This window comes from Triticum aestivum, chromosome 7B (genome assembly GCF_018294505.1).
Source record: "Triticum aestivum cultivar Chinese Spring chromosome 7B, IWGSC CS RefSeq v2.1, whole genome shotgun sequence".
Classification (NCBI taxonomy): Eukaryota; Viridiplantae; Streptophyta; class Magnoliopsida; order Poales; family Poaceae; genus Triticum; species Triticum aestivum.
In genome coordinates this window covers 544,705,365-544,718,105 of record NC_057813.1, presented here as the reverse complement: position 1 = coordinate 544,718,105, position 12,741 = coordinate 544,705,365, and positions in this window count along the sequence as shown.

The window sequence follows — 12,741 nt, the reverse complement described above, 5'->3', positions numbered from 1 at the left end:
ATTCACTATTAGTAGCACCTACATGATGTTCTTCATGGTTGGAGTCAAGTTCGCCTGCAACAAGCCAATCTGGAAGTCCAAAGCTCCACCTCGCTACAAGTTCTTCATGTGGCTGGTTATCAATAAGAGATGTCTCACGATGGATAATCTCCAAAGACGAGGATGGTCATCAAACAACTCTTTTTCGTTGTGCCTGGTCCATCATGAGGATTACACCCACTTTTTTGTGCACTGCAGGTTCATGCAACAACTTTGGAGGGCGTTCCAACAGTGGAAAGGGGATAATTTCGCCACTCCCAATGAAAGTTTCAGTAGCACGAAGGACTGGTGGCTAATGACCAGCAAGGCGATCCTGAAGCCTGCTCGTCGTAATTTCGACACCATAGCCATTCTGATACACTAGAGGGTCTAGAAGGAGCGGGACGCTAGAACCTTTGATCACATTGCCTGCAGCATTGAACGAGTCCTCGAACAAATCAGAGAGGATATCAGCATCTAGAGGGCCGCTGGTTGTGTGGCTGACCTAGGGAGCTGATACCACCGGGGTTTGGGGGGTAGCACCAAGTTTCTGACTCTGTTCCTTATGATTTTTGTGTTGTAACCTTTGTGCTAACAGTTCTAGATCTCCTGAACTATTAGTTTTTGTTGTACTCTATATCTTCTATCTAATAAAGATTGGCCAACAGCCCTTCGACTATTATTAGGCCAAGAGCCCTTCGACTATTATCACAGAATAAAACTCTCCCACAAAATAAATAAATAAATCATCAAACATTTTCTTTTCAAGAACAAGCAACCAAAAGTTGACTGTCCTTTTCATTAAGGACGGAAGAGAATTTAAATTAGAGGTTTTAGGTGAAGAAGAACATCCTCTTGATCACCCAAATGAGAAACATCCACACCGCCTAAGAGAAAAACCCTACTCCTCCCTAAACCTTGACTCATTTCTCCTTGCAATGAGTGTCGGGAAACTTAGTAGAAAACAAAACAAAAAATCGCCCTACGATCACCCAGGAATAATACGAAGATGCTAAAAGGGTTATGATCAACGATCATTATCGACTCCGGGAGTGTAGCGAAAGTAGACAAGACGGTGTAGATCGTACTTGGAGTCCTTCGAACTTCGAGGACGATCTTGCGAACCGCCCTCGAATGATCCCTCGAAGGGAAGACCGAAAGCATGACCTCTCTACTTGGTTGCAAGCGTATGGTCTTCACGATCCGACAGCGCCTCACCATCTAGAGCTAATCGTCGTTGGAGAATTAGAGGGAGGAGATTAGAACCACATGGGGCTTCTAATTATGAGGATTAGAGGTGGCTAGGTCTAGCTCTAATTATTCAACTAGGACCAACAAGAACTAGAACTAGATCAACTAGAGGAGGCTCCAAAACTTGTATCATCATAGGGTGGAAATCCTCTAGTATATATAGGTCAGAGAGGAGGGAGAGGGCAGCCACCAAGGGGGAAGGAGTCCCCTTGGTGCGCCAGCCTTGCCCCGCCCTACTCCCTCTCCAAGTAGGATTTGCCCCCCCCCCCACTAGGAAAGGGGGCGCCACTTCCATATGGGCCTATGTGGCCCATATTTCCTTCCGCCTCTTGGCCTTTTTAGACCCGTTGATATTTCAATTAAATATAAAATGTTCTAAATATTTTAAGACCATTATATATATATATATATATATATATATAATTTAACATCTCCGGAAACATTTTCCACATATATATAATTAATCGGTAATACCCGGTATTCCCCGATATTCACCGAAACCCTTCCGGTGACCCCAGAACGCTCCCGGAACCTCTCGAAACTATTCCGAATATTAATGAAACAATTCCACAAATATATTCTCATCACTCCCATCCTACTAACACTCAGTAGATCATGATTTCCTTAAGCTTGTGATCCCTGTTGGGGAACGTAGTAATTTCAAAAAAATTCCTACGTACACGCAAGATCATGGTGATGACATAGCAACGAGAGGGGAGAGTGTGTCCATGTACCCTCGTAGACCGAAAGCGGAAGCGTTAGAACAACGCGGTTGATGTAGTCGTACGTCTTCACGGCTCGACCGATCAAGCACCGAAACTACGACACCTCCGAGTTCTAGCACACGTTCAGCTCGATGACGTCCCTCGAACTCCGATCCAGCCGAGTGTCGAGGGAGAGTTCCGTCAGCACGACGGCGTGGTGACGATCTTGATGTACTACCGACGCAGGGCTTCGCCTAAGCACCGCTACGATATTATCGAGGTGGATTATGGTGGAGGGGGGCACCGCACACGGCTAAGAGATCCAAGGGATCAATTGTTGTTGTGCCTTGAGGTGCCCCCCTGCCCCCGTATATAAAGGAGCAAGGGGGGAGGGGGCGGCCGGCCTAGTAGGGGCGCGCCAAGGGGAGTCCTACTCCCACCGGGAGTAGGACTCCCTCCTTCCTTGTTGGAGTAGGAGAAGGGGGAAAGAGGAGGAGAGGAGGAAGGAAAATAGGCCGCACCCCTTGTCCAATTCGGACTAGAGGGGGGCTGCGCGCCTCCTTCCTTTCGGCCTCTCTCCTCTATTCCCGTATGGCCCAATAAGGCCCATATACTCCCCGGCGAATTCCCGTAACTCTCCGGTACTCCGAAAAATACCCGAATCACTCGGAACCTTTCCGAACTCCGAATATAGTCGTCCAATATATCGATCTTTACGTCTCGACCATTTCGAGACTTCTCGTCATGTCCCTGATCTCATCCGGGACTCCGAACTCCTTCGGTATATCAAAACTCATAAACTCATAATATAACTGTCATCGAAACCTTAAGCGTGCGGACCCTACGGGTTCGAGAACAATGTAGACATGACATAGAACTATTCTCGGTCAATAACCAATAGAGGAACCTGGATGCTCATATTGGCTCCCAGATATTCTACGAAGATCTTTATCGGTCAAACCGCATAACAACATACATTGTTCCCTTTGTCATCGGTATGTTACTTGCTCGAGATTCGATCGTCGGTATCCAATACCTAGTTCAATCTCGTTACCAGCAAGTCTCTTTACTCGTTACGTAATGCATCATCCCGTAACCAACTCATTTGGTCACATTGCTTGCAAGGCTTATAATGATGTGCATTACCGAGAGGGCCCAGAGATACCTCTCCGACAATCGGAGTGACAAAACCTAATCTCGAAATACGCCAACTCAACATGTACCTTCGGAGACACCTGTAGTACTCCTTTATAATCACCCAGTTACGTTGTGACGTTTGGTAGTACCCAAAGTGTAACTCCGGTAAACGGGAGTTGCATAATTCTCATAGTTACAAGAACATGTATAAGTCATGAAGAAAGCAATAGCAATATACTAAACGATCAAGTGCTAGGCTAACGGAATGGGTCATGTCAATCACATCATTCTTCTAATGATGTGATCCCATTAATCAAATGACAACACATGTCTATGGTTAGGAAACATAACCATCTTTGATTAATGAGCTAGTCAAGTAGAGGCATACTAGTGACTATATGTTTGTCTATGTATTCACACATGTATCATGTTTCCGGTTAATACAATTCTAGCATGAATAATAAACATTTATCATGAAATAAGTAAATAAATAATAACTTTATTATTGCCTCTAGGGCATATTTCCTTCAGTCTCCCACTTGCACTAGAGTCAATAATCTAGTTCACATCGCTATGTGATTTAACACCAATATTCACATCTGCATGTGATTAATACCCATAGTTCACATCATCATGTGATCAACACCCAAAGGGTTTACTAGAGTCAATGGTCTAGTTCACATTGCTATGTGATTAACACCCAAAGAGTACTAAGGTATGATCATGTTTTGCTCGTGAGAGAAGCTTAGTCAACGGGTCTGTCATATTCAGAGCCGTATGTATTTCGCAAATATTCTATGTCCACAATGCTCTGCACGGAGCTACTCTAGCTAATTGCTCCCACTTTCAATATGTATCCAGATTGAGACTTAGAGTCATCTGGATTGGTGTAAAAGCTTGCATCATTGTAACTTTAACGACGGGCTCTTTTATCACCTCCATAATCGAGAAACATCTCCTTAGTCCTCACTAAGGATATTCTTGACCCATGTCCAGTGATCTACTTATTAGAGCAAAATTGTATTCCTTTGCCAAACACAGAGCAAGGTATACAATAGGTCTGGTTCACAACATAGCATACTTTATAGAACCTATGACTGAGGCATAGGGAATGACTTTACATTCTCTTTCTATTTTCTACAATGGTCGGGTCTTGAGTCTTACTCAACTTCACACCTTGTAACACAGGCAAGAACTCCTTCTTTGACTGTTCCATTTTGAACTATTTCAAAAATTTATCAAGGTATGTACTCATTGAAAAATCTTATCAAGCGTCTTGATCTATCTATATAGATCTTGATGCTCAATGTGTAAGCAGCTTCATCGAGGTCTTGCTTTGAAAAACTCTTATTCAAGTATCCTTTCATGCTATCCAGAATTTCCATAACATTTCCAATTAACAATATGTCATCCACATATAATATTAGAAATGCTACAGAGCTCCCACTCACTTTCTTGTAAATACAGGCCTTTCCAAAAGTCTGTATAAAACCATATGCTTTGATCAACACATCAAAGCATATATTCCAACTCCGAGATGCTTGCACCAGTCCATTGATGGATCGCTGGAGCTTGCACATTTTGTTAGCACCTTTAGGATTGACAAAATCTTCTGGTTGCATCATATACAACTCTTCTTTAAGAAAACCATTAAGGAATGCAGTTTTGACATCCATTTGCCAGATTTCATAAAATGTGGCAATTGCTAACATGATTCGGATAGACTTTTAAGCATCGATACGAGTGAGAAAATCTCATTGTATTCAACATCTTGAACTTTGTCAAAAACCTTTTTCGACAAGTCTAGCTTTGTAGATAGTAACACTACTATCCGCATCTGTCTTCCTCTTGAAGATCCATTTATTTAACATGGCTTGCTGATCATCGAGCAAGTCAATCAAAGTCCATACTTTGTTCTCATACATGGATCATATCTCAGATTTTATGGCCTCAAGCCATTTCGTGGAATCTGGGCTCATCATCGCTTCCTCATAGTTCGTAGGTTCATCATGGTCTAGTAACATGACTTCCAGAACATGATTGCCGTACCAGTCTGGTGCGGATCTTACTCTGGAAGACCTACGAGGTTTGGCAGCAACTTGATCTGAAGTTTCATGATCATCATCATTAACTTCCTCACTAATTGGTGTAGGAATCACTGGAACTGATTTCTGTGATGCACTACTTTCTAATAAGGGAGAAGGTACAATTACCTCATCAAGTTCTACTTTCCTCCCACTCACTTCTTTCGAGAGAAACTTCTTCTCTAGAAAGGATCCATCTTAGCAACGAATAACTTGCCTTCGGATCTGTGATAGAAGGTGTTCCCAATAGTTACCTTTGGGTATTCTATGAAGACGCACTTCTCCGATTTGGGTTCGAGCTTATCAGGTTGAAAACCTTTTTCATATAAGCATCGCAACTCCAAGTTTTAAGAAACGACAGCTTAGGCTTACTGCTAAACCATAGTTCATGCGGTGTCGTCTCAACGATTTAGATGTTGCCCTATTAAACGTGAATGCAGCTGTCTCTAATGCATAACCCCAAAATGATAGTGGTAAACCGATAAAAGACATCATAGATCGCACTATATCTAGTAAAGTACGATTACGACGTTCGGACACACCATTACATTGTGGTGTTCCAGATGGCGTGAGTTGCGAAACTATTTCACATTGTTTCAAATGAAGACCAAACTCATAACTCAAATATTCGTCTCCACGATCAGATCATAGAAACTTTATTTTTCTTGTTACGATGATTTTTCTACTTCACTCTGAAATTCTTTGAACTTTTCAACTATTTCAGACTTATGTTTCATCAAGTAGATATACCCATATCTGCTCAAATCATCTGTGAAGGTTAGAAAATAATGATACTTACCACGAGCCTCAACACTCATTAGATCGCATACATCAGTATGTATTATTTCCAATAAGTCAGTTGCTCGCTCTATTGTTCCGGAGAACGGAGTCTTTAGTCATCTTGCCCATAAGGCATGATTCACAAGCATCAAGTGATTCATAATCAAGTGATTCCAAAATCCCATCAGCATGGAGTTTCTTCATGCGCTTTACACCAATATGACCTAAACTGCAGTGCCACAAATAAGTTGCACTATCATTATTAACTTTGCATCTTTTGGTTTCAATATTATGAATATGTGTATCACTATGATCGAGATCCAACGAACCATTTTCATTGGGTGTGTAACCATATAAGGTTTTATTCATGTAAACAGAACAACGATTTATTCTCTTACTTAAATGAATAATTGTATTGCAATAAACATGATCAAATCATATTCATGCTCAACGCAAACACCAAATAACACTTATTTAGTTTCAACATTAATCCCAAAAGTATAGGGAGTGTGCGATGATGATCATATCAATCTTGGAACAACTTCCAACACACATCGTCACCTCGCCTTTTTACTATTTTCTGTTTATTCTGCAACTCCCGTTTCGAGTTACTACTCTTAGCAACTGAACCAGTATCAAAATGCCGAGGGGTTGCTATAAACACTAGTAAAGTACACATCAATAACATGTATATCCAATATACCTTTGTTCACTTTTGCCATCCTTCTTATCCGCCAAATACTTGGGGCTGTTCCACTTCCAGTGACTAGTCCCTTTGCAGTAGAAGCACTTAGTCTCAGGCTTAGGACCAGACTTGGGCTTCTTCACTTGAGCAGCAACTTGCTTGCCGTTCTTCTTGAAGTTCCACTTCTTCCCTTTGCCCTTTTCTTGAAACTAGTGGTCTTGTCAACCATCAACACTTGATGCTTTTCTTGATTTCTACCTTCATCGATTTCAGCATCACGAAGAGCTTGGGAATCATTTTTGTCATCCCTTGCATACTATAGTTCATCACGAAGTTCTACTAACTTGGTGATGGTGACTAGAGAATTCTGTCAATCACTATCTTATCTGGAAGATTAACTCCCACTTGATTCAAGCGATTGTAGTATCCAGACAATCTGAGCACATGCTCACTAGTTGAGCGAGTTTCCTCCATCTTTTAGCAATAGAACTTGTTGGAGACTTCATATCTCTCAACTCGGGTATTTGCTTGAAATATTAACTTCAACTCCTGGAACATCTCATATGGTCCATGACGTTCCAAACGTCTTTGAAGTCCCGATTCTAAGCCGTTAAGCCTGGTGCACTAAACTATCAAGTAGTCATAATATTGAGCTAGCCAAACATCCATAACGTCTGCTTCTGCTCCTGCAATAGGTTTGTCACCTAGCGGTGCATCAAGGACATAATTCTTCTGCGCAGCAATGAGGATAAACCTCAGATCACGGATCCAATCCGCATCATTGCTACTAACATTTTTCAACACAATTTTCTCTAGGAACATATCAAAATAAACATATGAGAGCAACAACGCAATCTATTGATCTACAACATAATTTGCAAAATACTACCAGGACTAAGTTCATGATAAATTTAAGTTCAATTAATCATATTACTTAAGAACTCCCACTTAGAAAGACATCCCTCTAATCCTCTAAATGATCACGTGATCCAAATCAACTAAACCATAACCGATCATCACATGAAATGGAGTAGCTTTCAATGGTGAACATCATTATGTTGATCCTATCTACTATATGATTCACGCTCGACCTTTCGGTCTCCGTGCTCCGAGGCCATATCTGCATATGCTAGGCTCGTCAAGTTTAACCTGAGTATTCCGCGTGTACAAAACTGGCTTGCACCCGTTGTAGATGGACGTAGAGCTTATCACACCCGATCATCACGTGGTGTCTGGGCACGATGAACTTTGGCAACGGTGCATACTCAGGGAGAACACTTCTTGATAATTAGTGAGAGATCATCTTATAATGCTACCGTCAAACAAAACAGAATAAGATGTATAACAGATAAACATCATATGCAATCAAAATATGTGACATGATATGGCCATGATCATCTTGCGCCTTTGATCTCCATATCCAAAGTACTGTCATGATCTCTATCGTCACCGGCACGACACCATGATCTTCATCATCTTGATCTATATCAATGTGTCATCACATGGTCGTCTCGCCAACTATTGCTCTTGCAACTATTGCTATCACATAGCGATAAAGTAAAGCAATTATTTGGCACTTGCATCTTATGCAACAAAGAGACAACCATAGAGCTTCTGCCAGTTGCCGACAACTTCAAAAAAACATGATCATCTCATACAACAACTTATATCTCATCACGTCTTGACCATATCACATCACAACATGCCATGCAAAAACAAGTTAGGCGTCCTCTACTTTGTTGTTGCAAGTTTTACGTGGCTGCTACGGGCTGAGCAAGAACCGTTCTTACCTACGCATCAAAACCACAACGATAGTTCGTCAAGTTGGTGCTGTTTTAACCTTCTCAAGGACCGGGCGTAGCCACACTCGGTTCAACTAAAGTTGGAGAAACTGACACCCGCTAGTCACCTGTGTGCAAAGCATGGCGGTAAAACCAGTCTCGCGTAAGCGTACGCGTAATGTCGGTCCGGGCCGCTTCATCCAACAATACCGCCGAACCAAACTATGACATGCTGGTAAGCAGTATGACTTGTATCGCCCACAACTCACTTGTGTTCTACTCGTGCATATAACATCAACGCATAAAACCTGGGCTCGGATGCCACTGTTGGGAAACGTAGTAATTTCAAAAAAATTCCTACGTACACGCAAGATCATGGTGATGACATAGCAATGAGAGGGGAGAGTGTGTCCACGTACCCTCGTAGACCAAAAGCGGAAGCGTTAGAACAACGCGGTTGATGTAGTCGTACGTCTTCACGGCCCGACCGATCAAGCACCGAAACTACGGCACCTCCGAGTTCTAGCACACGTTCAGCTTGATGACGTCCCTCGAACTCCGATCCAGCCGAGTGTCGAGGGAGAGTTCCGTCAGCACGACGGCGTGGTGACGATCTTGATGTACTACCGACGCAGGGCTTCGCCTAAGCACCGCTACGATATTATCGAGGTGGATTATGATGGAGGGGGGCACCGCACACGGCTAAGAGATCCAAGGGATCAATTGTTGTTGTGCCTTGAGGTGCCCCCCTGCCCCCGTATATAAAGGAGCAAGGGGGGAGGGGGCGGCCGGCCTAGTAGGGGCGCGCCAAGGGGAGTCCTACTCCCACCGGGAGTAGGACTCCCTCCTTCCTTGTTGGAGTAGGAGAAGGGGGAAAGAGGAGGAGAGGAGGAAGGAAAAGGGGCCGCACCCCTTGTCCAATTCGGACCAGAGGGGGCCTGCGCGCCTCCTTCCTTTCGGCCTCTCTCCTATATTCCCGTATGGCCCAATAAGGCCCATATACTCCCCGGCGAATTCCCGTAACTCTCCGGTACTCCGAAAAATACCCGAATCACTCGGAACCTTTCCGAACTCCGAATATAGTCGTCCAATATATCGATCTTTACGTCTCGACCATTTCGAGACTCCTCGTCATGTCCCTGATCTCATCCGGGACTCCGAACTCCTTCGGTACATCAAAACTCATAAACTCATAATATAACTGTCATCGAAACCTTAAGCGTGCGGACCCTACGGGTTCGAGAACAATGTAGACATGACCTAGAACTATTCTCGGTCAATAACCAATAGCGGAACCTGGATGCTCATATTGGCTCCCACATATTCTACGAAGATCTTTATCGGTCAAACCGCATAACAACATACGTTGTTCCCTTTGTCATCGGTATGTTACTTGCTCAAGATTCGATCGTCGGTATCCAATACCTAGTTCAATCTCATTACCGGCAAGTCTCTTTACTCGTTACGTAATGCATCATCCCGTAACCAACTCATTTGGTCACGTTGCTTGCAAGGCTTATAATGATGTGCATTACCGAGAGGGCCCAGAGATACCTCTCTCACAATCGGAGTGACAAAAGCTAATCTCGAAATACGCCAACTCAACATGTACCTTCGGAGACACCTGTAGTACTCCTTTATAATCACCCAGTTACGTTGTGACGTTTGGTAGTACCCAAAGTGTAACTCCGGTAAACGGGAGTTGCATAATTCTCATAGTTACAGGAACATGTATAAGTCATGAAGAAAGCAATAGCAATATACTAAACGATCAAGTGCTAGGCTAACGGAATGGGTCATGTCAATCACATCATTCTCCTAATGATGTGATCCCATTAATCAAATGACAACACATGTCTATGGTTAGGAAACATAACCATCTTTGATTAATGAGCTAGTCAAGTAGAGGCATACTAGTGACTATATGTTTGTCTATGTATTCACACATGTATCATGTTTCCGGTTAATACAATTCTAGCATGAATAATAAACATTTATCATGAAATAAGGAAATAAGTAATAACTTTATTATTGCCTCTAGGGCATATTTCCTTCAATCCCATAGTTTCAGTAAATCAAAGACATGAACGAAACCCCTTCGTTCAATGACCGATAACGGAACCGTGGACATCCATATAGGTCCCTATGATTACACAAATGATATTCGGGTGAACCTTTGGTTACCATGTTTTGTTCCCTTTTCTTCGCGAAACTTTACAACACCTGGTGTGCATCGGTATCCTCCTGAGTCATCACCATGCCCACTATACTGTTGCTCTCGTTACCGGTTTTGTTCTTCTTTCTCGTTGATGTGTTCCGGCATCCCCGTGACATAGTCACCTATGTCTGGCCAGATGATGATGGATACTGTCACACCGAGAGGGCCCTAAGAATATCTCTCCATCATCAGAGGAGCAAATACCACTCTCGAGCTATCTGATCTCTTGTCAAACTTTCCGGTGAGCCTGAAAGTTGTTGTTATGATCACCTTGTCACATATGACATTTGAGCAACCCCACAGCCCGCCATATGATAGGAAGTGACCGAGACACTCTCATGGTTTGAGGAACTAAAACACATGCTAACACTCCATGTTGTAATAGCTGATTTGAGCCGATATAATCACAAAGTATAACAGACAAGTGTTGGGTCGATTCAATATGATCGTTCTTCTAACATCATACCCTCAATGTTATTTTAGGACTATCGTTGCACTTAACGATATCCTAAGATCTGGAAAACATGACCACCAATAACACTTGAGCCAGTCTTAGAGGCGAGACCGGGAACCTATTGTTTACCATTTATCATTTCACACGTGCATATGAGTTTTCCACTGAATCGCATATTCCAGGATCACATCAGTTATAGCATGAAATATAAACTCTTAACTATGAATAGGGAAATATAATAATACAATATTTTTGCCTCTGGGGCATATTTCCAACAGTCTCCCACTAGCACTAGAATCAATAATCTAGTTAGCACTTTCAACTTTCACACTAATGACCATCTGATGTTAGTGCTTTATAATCTGTTGCTCATAATGATCACACCATTACCCAGCATGATTCATTCATGATAAGCATGCAATCTATAAACGTGGGAATGCCCGGTATCGTTGCCAAGAAGCAATTAGAAGAACAAAATTTATGTCCTGTAGAGTATTTCCCAACTTGGACATAGCATTCTGCAAGCATAAGATCCAATCTAATGTTTTTTATTTAGAGTTGGAGGATGCCTTCTAAGAATCTAACAATGCTCCTTTTCCAGACATGGGCATTTACCAAGCTCTCGCTCGAGTCCGCCATTGTGCTCTGCCTTGAGATCACTTGTTACCCGTAAGCTTTGAGAAGGTCAGTCATTGTCCATGAGCAGATTCTTACATAGCAACATGCCGACAAGCCAGATGACAAAGTGTTCAGACAAAGCTATTTATATATGTACTCCACTGTAGAATCTACTATCACCTTATGTTGTAGTATAACTATATAAATCAGTTATCCTGGGCTACCGCCATTACTTGGTTTCAGTATATTGTGCTATTTTTGAACTAAGTGAAGCAAACACTTGCTGCTACCATTTTCTATGAGATACACCAATGGTTGTAATGAATCTTGATATTTTGTACTGAACCATTACTACAGTGTTATTTCGTTTCAAACTATTGTTTGAGAAATACCAAATGTTATATTTCTGTCACAGACAAGTCATGTGTGCTAGATTGGTTGTACTGGGCAATCACTGTGTTTTTGCGTTGGAACGGATTAAATGTGATTGCAGATGCTGACTGATTATACCTTGCTTTTGATATATCTTTACCATGCCAACTGATTATACCTTGCATTTGATATATCTTTACCATTTGTGACATATATTAAACTTATTAATCCCGACGAGTACTTTAATTTCCCTGGAGTACCAAATGCCTCATTATATTGAGAACTTACATGCGGCATTGGACATAGTTATGTTATATAAAAAGGCAATGTCATGCTTCTATGTATTGAACTAATTTATTTTCAGCAACTACTCTCGCAACAATATGTACTTTTGTTTACGTGTCGGGCAATGTGTTGAGCCAGACATCACGCGCCAAGGCGGCTAGGCACTGAACATCAACTGTCATATGGTCTTTCTTTCTTCATGCAGTATATAAGAAATACATGCAGTGCTCTGTATATTGGTACTATCTGCAAAATGTCATGATTAAAATTACTAAGATCGTTATTGAGACACATTTTGTTGCATATGTATACTAGGAAGATGTTTCAGTAATGTGGTGTTTTTTGGGTCATGCT